This window comes from Leucopleurus acutus (genome assembly GCF_964270905.1).
Source record: "Leucopleurus acutus genome assembly, chromosome: 3".
Classification (NCBI taxonomy): domain Eukaryota; kingdom Metazoa; phylum Chordata; class Mammalia; order Artiodactyla; family Delphinidae; genus Leucopleurus; species Leucopleurus acutus.
In genome coordinates this window covers 65,928,255-65,942,530 of record NC_139145.1, presented here as the reverse complement: position 1 = coordinate 65,942,530, position 14,276 = coordinate 65,928,255, and the positions used below count along the sequence as shown (strand labels likewise).

At 40.3% G+C, this 14,276-nt stretch overlaps 1 protein-coding gene across 2 annotated transcripts in view; it reads right to left on the bottom strand.

The window, feature by feature from the left end:
- The window catches only part of AFF4 (ALF transcription elongation factor 4), a 93,651-nt gene extending 80,309 nt beyond the window's left edge, over positions 1-13,342 (bottom strand). For both annotated transcript variants that reach the window (XM_082836110.1, XM_082836111.1), the window contains exon 1: positions 13,000-13,342. The gene's annotated coding sequence lies outside the window, so the exon portion shown is untranslated. The remainder of the gene's footprint in view (positions 1-12,999) is intronic.
- Positions 13,343-14,276: the final 934 nt, after the last annotated feature.

Genomic DNA, 14,276 nt, shown 5'->3' with positions numbered 1-14,276 from the left:
GTTAGGGCTCTGTGCTTCCAGTGGGGAGGTGGGGGGGGTTGTTTGATTCCAGTTGGGGAACTAAGATCCCACGTGCTGTGCTGCGTGACCAAGAAAAAAAAAGGTAGTAAAAAACATGAAAGCAAAGATAATTCCATACCATTTTTGCTTTCTTCATCATATCTTTATACATTATCTAATTTCTCATAATCATGTTTCATGAATCACTTTCAACTAGGCCCTCAAAGTTTCCCGGAAATTTACTATCCTTCTCTGACGAATGCTCTTTCCTATTCCGCACAAGTATTTTCATGGAGTTCTAAGACTCTTCCTCCTAGCTTCCATTCCACAAATGACCTTATCTTACTGAACAAAGATTACAAAGATTAAAGACCAGAGAGAAATCAACTATCAACTTTCAAACTATTAACATTGCATCCATTCTCTTCTTTCCTCTGGCTAAAAAAGAAAAAGCATCTCTCTATCAAAGAACAATTATGCCCATTTTGCTATCTTCTCCTAGATTTTTATCAGTTACTGCCTTCTCTCCAGCAACTTCAACTTTTCTCTCTTTAATGAATCCCTTCCATCATCATTCAAATATATTCTTCTTTAAAAAAAAAAAAAAGTCTTCCCTGATCCCATAGATCTCTCCAGCTATCACTCTATCTCTCCTCTATTCTCCTTCACAGCCAAAAGGACTCTTGGTGATTCCCCACTCTCTCTGCAACCATTTGTTTGATAAAAAGTGACCCAAAAAGGTGTAAGGAGCAATATAGTGAACACTTGTGTTACCCATGAACCACCTTGGGAAATATAGCACTGCCAATATAGTGGAAGGCTACTGTGTAGCCCTCCTGGATCACATCTCCTGTGCTCCCTTCCCCTTCAAGAGATAGCCACTATTCTGATTTTGGTGTATACTTTTACTATATATGTATGTATCCCTAAGTATTGAATTGTTCTGCATATTTTTCAACCTTTAAAAAGGGTACACTTTAAAGACTCTGAGCCTTTTAAATTCTCAGCATTATGTTGAGGTTAATCCATCATGATACATGTTGCTGTAGTTCATTTATTTTCACTACTGTGTATCCACACAATTTACTTATCCACTCTCCAGATGATGGATATTTAGGTAGTTTCCCCTTTCTCTGCCATTACAAACAATGCTGTAATTATCTTTTTTTTTAATAAATTTACTTTATTTATTTATGGCTGCGTTGGGTCTTTGTTGCTGTGTGCGGGCTTTCTCTAGTTGCAGAGAGCAGGGGCTACTCTTCGTTGTGGTGCACGGGCTTCTCATTATGGTGGCTTCTCTTGTTGCAAAGCATGGGCTCTAGGCATGCGGGCTTCAGTAGTTGTGGCACATGGGCTCAGTAGTTGTGGCTTGTGGACTCTAGAGCGCAGACTCAGTAGTTGTGGTGCACGGGCTTAGTTGCTCCGCGGCATGTGGGATCTTCCCGGAACAGGGCTCAAACCCGTGTCCCCTGCAATGGCAGGCGGATTCTTAACCACTATGCCACCAGGGAAGTCCCTGTAATGATCATTTTTATACACTTCTCTTTGTACCAGTGAGTGAGAGTTTTCCTGGAAGAGACACCTACAAGTGGAATTGCCAGGTTGCAGGGAATGAGCATCTTCAATTTTAACTGATATACACAAACTGCTTTCCAAAATATATCCAATCACTATTCCACATTGTTTCCAACCTCCCAACATTGTTTCCAACTTCCCACACTCCACTCCTTTGCCAAGATCACACTGATTTGCAAGTTGCTAAATTCAACAGACACTATCATTTTAGTTGACCTACTGTTCAACATATTCAGCCACTAATGGCTCCTTAATATATTTTTGGCTTCTATAACCCCAGCCCTCCCAGTTTTCCTAGCACCTCTGGCTTCTCCCATTCTATCTACCAGACTTCTTAAAAATTGGTGCTCCTCTGCACTCAGCCACAGGTCTTATTCAGACTCTGATTAAGTCTACATTCTTTCCCTACATTCTCATGGCTTAAAATACCATCTATATGTCTATACTACAAATACCAAAATATACTCCACATCAAGCCTGTTTGATCATGTCCTTTGACTGAGGAATATCAATCTTAATACATCCAAAATTGATTTCTTGATCTCTTTTCCCTACCGCCAACAACTTCTGCTCCAGTGATCCTCATCCTACCAACCACCTGCTCTTGCTGAACCCTCCCTTCAACCTCTCTCCACATCCACTCCATAACCATGGCCTCCAAAATATGTTTTGAATTTATCAGTTCCTTCTCCACTGCCACTGTTCAAAACAAGCCATCATTTTACCTCAGACTTGGACAAATACTACAGCCTTCTAATTGGGACTCCTAGTTCCCCTCATCTCTCTCTAATCCATATTTCATACAGCAGCTAAAGTGATCTTTTTTAAAAAAAAAATAAATTTATTTTATTTGCTTATTTATTTTTGGCTGTGTTGGGTCTTCGTTGCTGCGCGTGGGCTTTCTCTAGTTGTGGCGAGTGGGGGTTACTCTTCGTTGTGGTGCGCGGGCTTCTCACTGCTGTGGCTTCTCTTGTTGCAGAGCACGGGCTCTAGGCGCACGGGCTTCAGTAGTTGTGGCTCACGGGCTCTAGAGAGCAGGTTCAGTAGTTGTAGCACACAGGCTTAGTTGCTCCGCAGCATGTGGGATCTTCCCGGATCAGGGCTCGAACCCGTGTCCCCTGCATTGGCAGGCGGATTCTTAACCACTACACCACCAGGAAAGCCCTAAAGTGATTTTTTTTAAGTGATCTTTTTAAAACACAAACCAGATCATTTCACTCAACCCCTGCTTTAAAAATTTTAGTAAGCTTTCCACTTGCCTTAGGATAAACTTTAAGGTACTTAACATGGCCTTCAAAGCCAGGATTTGACTTTCTACTGATGTGACTCCTGCCTATCTCATCAGATTTATTTTATATCTCACTGCCCTCCCCTCCCAGCTCCCACCAAGGGCCTTTTTTAGGCTTCTTGAACTGTGGCGCTCTTTCCAGCTTAAAAAAATTCATGTAGACAATTCCTGTTTCCTTCAGAGTACCTGATCACAATTAAGATAATCAGGGAACGTGCTTGTTTTTCAGCATTGCATACCTAGAACATAACCTAGTAGAAAATCACTTAAATGAGTAAACTAATGAACTTCACAACTTGGTTAGAAAGTAGAGGTTCTCTCATTTACTAGGGGTTATCTCATTTACTACCTCATTTCCTGTGTTCAATATATTATCAACCCAATAAAGCATTAATATTGATACTAAATGAATTCGGTTGTTTTTAAAGCAATTTCTCTAAAAGAGTTTATCTAAAAGAAAAAAAAACATATGTACAAGAAAAAAAACACTTGTACAGAAATGATCAATTTCTATTTTTACTTAAAACCTACACTCTCAAATGTTCACCAAATACAAGTGCTAGACTGTAAAATCTCATAATCATACTTGGCAAACTGAGACGGTATAAAAACTGAGTGTTTCAGTAACAACACCCAGAAAGAAATGATCTGTTCAAAAGAGTACTTCAAGACTGCTTTCATTTATAGTACCTGAGGAAGCCAAGAGAAAATAACACACGTCAAAAAGGCAAAATAAAGGCAATTTATTACTTAAAATGCATATAGCAAATTAAACAAAAGTTAAAAAGCATTACACAGCAAAGGTTCTTTAGAGTTTACACTAAAAAGGAATTATTTCTGATTAATTTCATCTTCATCTGCATATGTGGAAGACAAGTGATAATAAAGTATCTGGGTTTCCTAAAATATATTTAGTGTCTTAGAATATTACAAAAAAGGTTAGAGAGAAAACGCTAATGTACTGAATGAAGAAGGCGTATACTCAAAGCTTGTGAACTTAAATTAGCCCCTATCCTAATTACCCTAACTTCTTGTTAATAAGGTTCTATTAAAATGTAAATAAGCATATTGCTTTAAAAGGTAGTTAAGGTCATTTAAGGCTATTGCTCTTTAATCACGGAATACAAATTTATATATTAAATGAGTTATTACGGCAGAGAGAATATTTACTTTGAAAAATCAATTTATAAAGTGATAAGAGTAAACCTATTGTCAAACTATTTTCTAATTCAGACTTGTAACATATTTAAACAGAACTCAGAAGATTCTGAAGGCTTTATAACTCTGATTTTAAAATCTGTCTCTTCAGTATAGACCAATATTATATATACGGTACGACGTTAATACTGTAGTTAACCAGGGCATATGTTGTGTCACACACTGCACTAAGGCTAAGGATATAAAAATAAAAATTACCCATGATCTCCAAGATTTCGTTGCAGCTAGACCAACTACAGAAAGGTGGCAGGAGGCTAGGAGGAGGGAAGGGAAGGAAGAAGAGGAAGGGAGGGAAGTTAGTTCTGAGCAGAAAGAATACCATGTGGGACAGCCCTGAAGAGAGAACATAGCATACACCCAGGGAATAGAGATAGATCAAGAGTAGTTGGAAAACAGGATTGGGAGAGTACAAAATGAAAGGTAAGACTGTTGAAATACATGGGATCAGACTAGACCTGTGGGTTTGTTTCTGAAATCTGAAAAACATAGGATACCTTTCCAGAGAAAATTAATATCTCCCAGATCTTGAGTGATGACCTTTTAAAAATTATAATATTAAGAATCTGGTATGGATATAAAATTACGTATGAACTCATTATGTTATATAGCTCTTATGTAACCGTAACACTAAAACAACTTTAAAAAATTAAATACAAAACAAAAATTTAAATAACACTAGTGGGACTTCCCTGGTGGTCCAGTGGCTGGGACTCCATGCTTCCACTGCAGGAGGCACGGGTTCCATCCCTGGTCAGGGAACTAGGATCCTGCATGCCACGCAGTGCAGGCAAAATAAATAAATAAATAAAATGCTAATGTAACAGATTATGTTGTTTTACATAAACTAGACCAATGATGTATTCAATCCTGGAAATATGTAGTCTCAGGTCTAGTTTTATACACACACACACACACACACAATTTTTTTTTTCGGCTGTGCCGCGTGGCTTGTGGGATCTTAGTTCACCGACAAGGGATTGAACCCGGGCCCTTGTCAGTGAGAGCGCAGAGTCCTAACCACTGGACCACCAGGGAATTCTCATAGTCCTATATTTTTAAACCACTTCTGTAATTTGACTTCAATAACAGTAGTGCATAAAATGCTTATAAATATGTAAAACTAAACAGATTTAATAACTGCAAATGTTTATTTGCTAATTTAGGGAAATACAACCTTATATATACTACCATACCAGCTAGCGGTCCTTAAATGTCAGTTTTAAAGAGGCCAACTTGTTAACTCTGGCAATATTTCTTGTTCATTTGTGGTTCAGTACCTTAATGAAAACTACATTAAATGTGTATCTAGTATAATCACTGCTGAAGTTTGGAATAAAACACGCATACTGCAAACAAACTGTTCCACGTTGATTAATTACAAGATGGGATCTACCAGATACATCTCACAGTGAAAATATGATACTAAATACTAAGCCGGGGTTTGGCCTGCCTATACTAACATATACCATGACATGATCTAATTTAACTCACCATCTTTCCCTGTCTGAGCATCATCAGTACAATGCTTTATAAGTTGGCACAAACACAATAATAAACAAAATCTAAACACAGCAACAAACTCCCAAGGGATTACTTGGCTATAAAGCAGTCCTTTAGAAGTTACATAAAACTCATTAATGTACAAGAATGCCCAGTTAGAAAAATACTACAGAAAATACAACATTACTAAGGAGTTCTAAGAGAAGTGAATTTGCAGTTTAGAGGGGAAAAAAAATCACTTTGGTACAGGATGAAGTAGATTATAAGGAAACAAATGAGAAGAACCCAGGTAAGAAATGAAAGCCTAGATTAAGGCAGTAATAGTAGGAGTGTTGATAATGTAGATAAAGGGTTTGGATTCAAAGATGTTAAGGAGGTAGAATCTTGGGGCCAGACAGATGTGAGATGTAAAATGGAGGAATCAAGGACAACTTGCAGGTTTCTAGAAAAAACAATGATAGTGGTACATCCTCCAAGGCAAGGAAAATAGCAGAATTTAAGGGTGAGGGGATTGAGAAGTAGCAGAATCAACACTTACAGGGACTATTTGATCATCTTCTACTCTCACCTCACTCACCCCCAGCTTTCCTCAAAATTCTCTCCCCCATTCACATAGCTGTACTAAGAGCAACCATGTTACAATGTAACCTATAGTGTGATCCTATCTTCAGGGTACAGTTGACAGATAAAGTCTGAATCCTTAACTAAAGCTAGGCCAATATGCAGACTCCACCTGTTTTATTTATATCTCTATATGTATATGTAAATGGGTATGTACACACACATATGTATACATACATGTATACCCACATTTATACATACATACACAGAGACATGTATATATACATATACATATACACACACACACACACACACAATCAAACAAAAAATCCCCTAACAACCACCATAGTAAATAGGACCTTGTAACTAACTGCTCAACCCTAAGGCAATCCTCAGACTCAAATATCCACTAAGGGCCATTTGATCTGCTAAGACAAAAGTTGACAAACTGTTTTAAAGCCACACAGTAAATATTTTAGGCTTCACAGGCCATAAAGTTAGGACTACTTAACTCTGCCACTGTATCAGCAAAAGCACCTACATACAATACATAAACAGATGGGTGTGTTGTCTGTGCTCTAATAAAACTTTATTCATGGACACTGAATTTTGAGTTTCCTATAATTCTCACATACCACAAAATATTCTTCTTTTGACTTTTTCCCACCATTTTAAAAAAATGTAAAAACCATTCTTAGCTCTCAGGCCATACAAAAGCAGGCAGCATTGGGCCTACTAACCTTAGTGTGTCAACCCTTGTGCTAAGGTAACACAGAACTGCCCTCTCCTTTCTTTCAAACGTCCTCTAAGTGTCAGAAAAGGAAAATCTTTCTAGTGGACAGAATTGAAAATCTTCATTTGGCTGCCAAAGAACTCACTCCATTTGCAAGGAAGTAAGTCAACAAATGAAGCCCCATGCAATTTGCTGGTTCTATCATTTACCTTCTACTGTACCTGTCCAGCAAGATACGGTGTTAAGTTTCGGAACAATGATATCTTCCTCTTCCCTCCCCTCATAAGAGTTTTTAGCTATTTTTTTTTTCCTACCACTGTGTATCATTTATGCTGGGGATGGTTAAATTCAGTACTTAGTCCACAATTTTCAAACATGTGACAAAGCATAGCTAGGCCTGATTAACAAAGAGCATCACCTTTAGAATCTGGACTCAGAGAACAATGACCTCTGGATGTGGTAAGTAGATATGAATTTGGGCTGTTTCCATAGAAGAGATGAGAGTGTTTGCTGGTATATAGAGATAGTGAGATTATGTTAAAGAAAATATTTAATATATATAAGAAAAGTAGGACTCTGTGTGGGTGCGCTCAATAGCCATGGAATGAATGAACTGGACAACTATGTTTTAGAGTGTCCTTTACTCCTCTTCTTTCTGGGATGTAGCCCGCTAGCCAGAGCTGTGGTCCAGAGCTGGACCTATAACCTAACGAGTCCCTTTCCTGAGATTTGAGACTGAGAATGAGGTCAGTCTCTCTGATGGCAGAAACTATAAGATTTAAAACTCAAAAGATATTAGTAAGTGTTAAAAACTGACCTGCAGCAAGAAAGAACTAACTGAACACACAAAGAGTATCCTGTGTGAAAAAAAAAAAAAAAGAGTATCTTGTGAGACATAAAGAGATACTCTTGACCACATATGGAGTCCCTGGATCTAGCTGTTCCTGAGTTCCAGCTGTCCTCCTATGGCTTGATTGCCTTTCTGAGAATTCACAGGATACCCGTATGTTTCCAAAAAATTCTTCTTTTTGCTTCAGTTAGGTATGTGTCGCTATCCTAACTAAAACAGAGTACCTATTGGACAATCTAAACAGGGATATTCAGTTGGATCAAAGAGTTCTGGTGAGTTTAAAACACTTAAGGATGGTAGCTACAGCAACAAAAATGGAAGAAATCACCAGGAAGAGTGAAAAGAGGTGGTCAAGGTGGAAATTCATAAATATCAATATGATTAGCAGAGAATTAAGAGTCTGCAAAGAAGCAGCTAGTAGTAAGAAAGGCAGGAAAGGGACAGTCATAAAAGTCAAGGAAAAAAAAACAGTATCAAGGAGACAATGGTTAACAATGTCAAGTATAGAAAGAGGTAAAGGAGTAAGGAATGATTATACAATTTGTCAATGTACAAGTCACAGGTGGCCCTGATAAGAGTTATTTCACTGGCATGCTAGGATGAGAAGCCAGATTGAGGGTTTAAGAATACATAGGAAGTACACAACTCTACCTATGAAGTACTATTCCCATTGAAAAAAAAACATTCAAGCCTGAATCGGAGCAAGCTTCTAGAGGTAATTACCAATTTACAGGAAAAATTGTGGACAGAAGAACATATTACATGAAACCAAAGGGATACAATCAGCAAAATCCAGACTGTGAGAAATCTCATAGGGCAAAAGCTTGGTTTCTTTCACAAACCAATTGTATAGGAACAAGAACAAAAAGACAGAAAGAAAAGAGGGTTGAGACACACCTCAACACAATAAAATGTATGAACCTTATTTGTATCCTAATTCAGACAAACTGTTAAAACAAAACAAAAACTGTAATCGAGGAAATTTGAACACCGACTAGAATATGTGATGATATTAAGGAATTAGTGTTAATTTTTTTAGTAAAATCTTAAATTGGATTATTATTTTAATTCTTAGAGATATACAATAAAATAGTATAAAACAGTCTTTATTCTACTAGTGAGTCTTCACTGATTATGCTCAAAGTCATCCAGCCTGCTACAGTCCCATAGTTAGCTGCATAACAAATATTAAGAGACATACAAAGCGATACAGGGATTCAAAGGAGATAAGTCACTATTGGGGTAGGGAATCAAGCAAAACTTAAGGCAATGGTATTTGCACTGTGCCTTAAAAGATGATGAAATGTTAAGAGACAAGGAACAAGACAGGAAAAGTGATATTCCAGATGGAAGAAATGATAGCAATTGGAAAGAGGTGGGAAGGCCTATCTATGAAGAGTATTGACTCTACTCACCTTTCCATAAAACTGTCCCTACCCTAGTGATGACAAGAAAAGGAAAAGTCAAAGTGAAACATCATAACCCACTAGGCAGCTCCAAGTTGACAAAATCATGGGAGACCCATTCAGGCCCAAAGCAGACAGAGGAAGCCCAGTTCCAGAACAGATCACGACAGTATCTGGGTAGCCAAACCATACTGGCTTTCCAGAGTAATCTATTCATGTCAATCTCTGGGTGTGGGGAATTACTGCAAGTAGGGGTGCTCTCCTTAAACCAAAGGGAAAAGTAGCAAGGTAACAGGTCAGGTTAGCTTTAAGCAATTTTTAGTCACTGACTACACCTTATTTCACAATTAACTGAGACTAGCAAACACCCTCCCAGAAATCAATAAAATTGTTCCAACTTTTCAGAGAAAATAAAAAAGGAAATGGGAAAACCATAATGAAGACTGGGGGTTCAAAAGCTGGAAATCCTTTACATTATACAGGAAAGTTTTTATAGTAAGTTATCTGTAGAAGAGAGCTGAAATAAAAAATAAAATCTACCATATGATCCAGCAATCCCACTCTTGGGCATATATCTGGACAAAACTATAATTCAAAAAGATATATGCACCCCTATGTTCATAGCAGCACTATTCACAATAGCCAAGACATGGAAACAACCTAAATGTCCATTGACAGATGAATGGATAAAGAAGATGTGGTACATATATACAATGGAATACTACTCAGCCATAAAAAAGAACAAAATAATGCCATTTGCAGCAACAGGGATGCAACTAGAGATTATCATTCTAAGTAAGGTAAGTCAGAAGGAGAAAGACAAATACCGTATGATATCACTTATATATGGAATCTAAAATATGGCACAAATGAACCTATCTACAAAACAGAAACAGACTCAAAAGACATAGAGAACAGACAGGGGGGCAGGGGATGGACTGGGAGTTTGGGGTTAGTAGATGCAAACTATTACATACAGAATGGATAAACAAGGTCACACTGCATAGCACAGGGAACTATATTCAATATCCTGGGATAAACCATAATGGAAAAGAATATAAAAAAGAATGCATATATGTATATAACTGAGTCACTTTGTTATACAGCAGAAATTAACACAACACTGTAAATCAACTATCCTTCAATAAAAAATTTAAAAAAAGTAAAATAAAATCAAATCTAAGTTATCAATTTTTATAATACACACTGCACTTCTGGGTCACTGTCCAGGTGTGCCTTTGATATTTAAGACTACCTCTTTGGGGACTTCCCTGGTGGCGCAGTGGTTAAGAATCTGCCTGCCAATGCAGGGGACACGGGTTCAAGCCCTGGCCCAGGAAGATTCCACATGCCGTGGAGCAACTAAGCCCGTGCGCCACAACTACTGAGCCTGCACTCTAGAGCCCGCGAGCCACAGCTATTGAGCTCACGTGCCACAACTACTGAAACCTACGCACCTAGAGCTACAAGAGAAGCCACGGTAATGAGAAGCCTGGTACCGCAACAAAGGGTAGCCACCGCTAGCAGCAACTAGAAAAAGCCCGCGCACAGCAATGAAGACCCAACACAGACATAAATAAATAAATAAATAAATTTATATTAAAAAAAAGACTACCTCTTTGATTTTTATGAAAAATACTATGAAGAGAAGGCCTCATACATTTTGGACTTCATTCTAAACCGGTAGGTGGCCACAAAAGAAGAAATACCTGTTTTCTTTGTTCCTCTCAGGTACACATAAAACCATGACATTTACCTTAACTCTTAAAAAAAATGTAAGATACATAATTTTAGAAGGCTTCACCTTCTGTCATCTTCTGTAGCTGATAACTACTTTTTCCCCTACAAATAAATACTGATCACTTGCTCATACAGCTTTTTTTTTTTTAAGAGTACCCTTTTGTAAAATCTTGGGTTGGATATCACATTCAAATTCAACCTAGTAATTGTATAAAATACTGGGGAGGACACAAAGAGGTATAAATATAGTTCTTGCTCTAAAGACATGACAGATCTATAAAAAAATTACAATACAAAGCAGAATGCATCAACTGTCACAAAGGGGGTACAGTATCTCAAGAGCACAGAGAAGGGAATGTACATCATCTGACAAGAAGAAACTGAAGCTGAATGAAAATATGCTATCTTTAAGAATGCTTAATTACACAGCTTCAAAGCACTGTAGAATCACCTTTACACCTCAAAACTGTAGACCATTTTCGAATAATCACAGCTAAGCTCTTTTTTTTTTTAAATCAAACAGTAAAAGTTTGGTCACTCACAAACATCCTATCTTGCCTCCACTTGACACAGAATTTTATTTAAAGCAAAATCTGCCTACTGTTCCAGTAGAGCTAACAAAAATCAAAGCCGTCAGCCTGCAAGCCACCACAAACTGAATGAAAATGCTGGTGTTAAAAAAAAAAAAAATTTTTTAAAGCCTCAGGTAAGTTAATGCTAAAAGATAATTTAAAATAACTTCTTAAGATTTTTTTTTTAATGTTTGGAGACTGAAGGAGGCATTGATGAATGAGTAAAATAAACCTGAGCAATTTAAAGAAGCCAGCTTTGTTAAAAACCAGATGGCCACTTGCCAACACTTCTTCATGCACGTAAAACCAAAGATGATTCTAGGCAAGATTCACAGGCCACAGAGGCTCTTTATTAAATGTCAAATTAAGAAAGTTCTCATATTTCAATTTTGATAAGTTAAAGGACAGTTAAATAAAAGGAGCACTTTACAAAGCTTTGCAGAATCAATATGGAAACAAAGCTTTGCGCTTTTAACATCTGAACCCTCAAAAACAAGACATTTTAAACGTCACATTTACAAACATCCTATTCACAAGGAACTATCGCTTAGATTCTGTAAGGAAAAACAGTGGTAACTGGAAAAGGGACTGGCCTTAGTTTAAAATCTCCAACAGGCCAGCTGAAAAGAAATCGCACAATTCTTAATTGCAAGTGACCATGAGAACCCTAAATCGAACTCTTCGTCTTAGTTTGAACTCCATACAAAAGCATTTCAGATTTGTATCTTTGTACAAATTTGCACCTTTGTATCATTCCTACAAATGATACCGTTTGTGAAAGAAAAGGCAATAAGGATACAACTCAAACTCCTATATCCCATGATCCATCCTCAAAGAGTGGAAGGAACAGCAAAGTGGAAGGAACAAAGCACTGACGTCAATTACGAGATTAACCCCGGGCACAGGCAGCTGGAGGAAAGGCCTACACATCAATATCCAAATGCAAGGTATCGGGGTAACTAGCTAACCGATTCTGAAGTTATGGGGGGGTATTCAAGTATTACACCCCCACATTCCCATTTTTAGTCAACCCCCTTCGCCAGTCGAAGGCGGAAATTTTTTTCCTTTTTTTTTTTTTTTGCGGGGGGGCGGGGAGGAGGAGGAGGAGGAGGAGGAGGAGGTGGTGGAGGAGGAGGTGGAGGAGGACGTACGCAGGATCGCGAGAAGGAAAGCGAGAACTAGTTGGGTAATGATAGCCAGAACCTAGGCCTATTTTCTCTTTAACTAGAAATAACTTGAAATTGAGAAGGGTATTAAAAAGTAACAGATCAGTCGATGGAATTTCTGAGGGAAGGAATGGATTAATGGACGAAAGGGGAAAGGAGAAACAGTGAAAAGACTGATTTCTGGTAATTTTTGTTAGGACTGGGTTAGCCTTTTTAATTAATTTGTATTTTTGAGGGTCGGGGGTGGAACGCGAAGACGAGGGAAGCCGTCTCGAGCAGCCCTAGCCCGAAGGGTCTCTCCGGGCCCCCGAACGGACCCTGTCCTCCCCTCCCCCCAGCCCCTCCCCGCGGCCGGGCCCGGCCCTCAGTCCGTCTGTCTGCTCTTCTCACCTCCAGTCCCGGCTCCGCTAGGCCCGAACCATTTCCCGGCTGCGGCAGAGGCGGCGCCGGGCCTGCACCTTCACCGGACGCGCATTCGAACCCGCTCGGGGGGCGGCGACAAACTGCCAAGGGCGAGGAGCTCCGGGCGGCGGCGGGGGTTCGGCAGGTCTCGAAAAGCGCAGGCGGCGGCGGTGGCGACGCACCTCACACAGCACAGGCGGAGGTTCCGCCCCGCTCCATGACTGTCGAGCCCAGACCGGGACGGCTGGCTGAGGAGGCAGGGGCGGGCTGACGAGGACCTGGCACAGGGATCCCCCGCCCCGTCCCTGGCGGCGGCAGCGACGGCGCTCGACTCCCGCAACCAGGACAGTGACTGACGCAGCGGCCGCGCCACCCATGTGACCAGGGCCGGGCGGGGACGAGGCGTCACGTGGCGACGCCGCGCCCCTCCCCGTCAGAAAAGCGGAGGGTTGCGGATCCTACAGCGCCGGGAGGTGACGCTGGAGGTGGTGACGTGCTCCGACGACGCCGGGCTGGCCGAGTGCGGGCCCAGGTGGCCTAGGTCCGAGCCCCTGAGCCCGGCGGCCGCGTCTGACAGGGCGGGACCGGCAGGATCGGGCCTCCACACTTCGCGCGCGCACGCTTCACGCGCGCACACTTCGGCGCGCACACCCTCCAGCGCGTAGCCGCTAGCGAGGTTCAGAAGGGCGGGGCCGGGTGGAGCCGGATCTACTGGTTCTGGGGCTCAGGAGGTCAGGCAGTCCGCCCCTCCTGAGGGTGTGGTCGAAGCTCGCAGGCCCGCGGTGCGGTGCTGCCGTCGAAGACCGGAGTCAGTGCGACGGCCCTCGACAGATCCGGCCGGAAAAGGAAGTCCGCTGGGAATTTCTCTGCAGGAGGCCGCCTAGAACGTCGCTTGAACTTCTCAGACGAAGCCAAGCCAGCCCTTTTTTTTGATCATCTAAACATCGTCTACTGTTAATACTTCTTTTCAAGATATCATTCCGAACACTTTTCTTCAGTTCTTAACATCCTGCCAGTCAGGGCAAACTATAATTTAATTGAGAGTAAAGCCATAGTTATAGATTAGACAGGATTTTCAAAGGGTCTCATAGAACCCAGTACGGTAACTGTCCAGAGAAACTACTTTGGGTTCATTCTTTTGGAAAACACTTTATAATTTCCTGCTTCATATGTTTTCTTTCCATGAAGGAGCCTCATGAAGGTGTTTTTTTCACTCTCTACTAATTTTGAAGCAAGCATTTAAAAGATTTTTTTAAATAAAATTC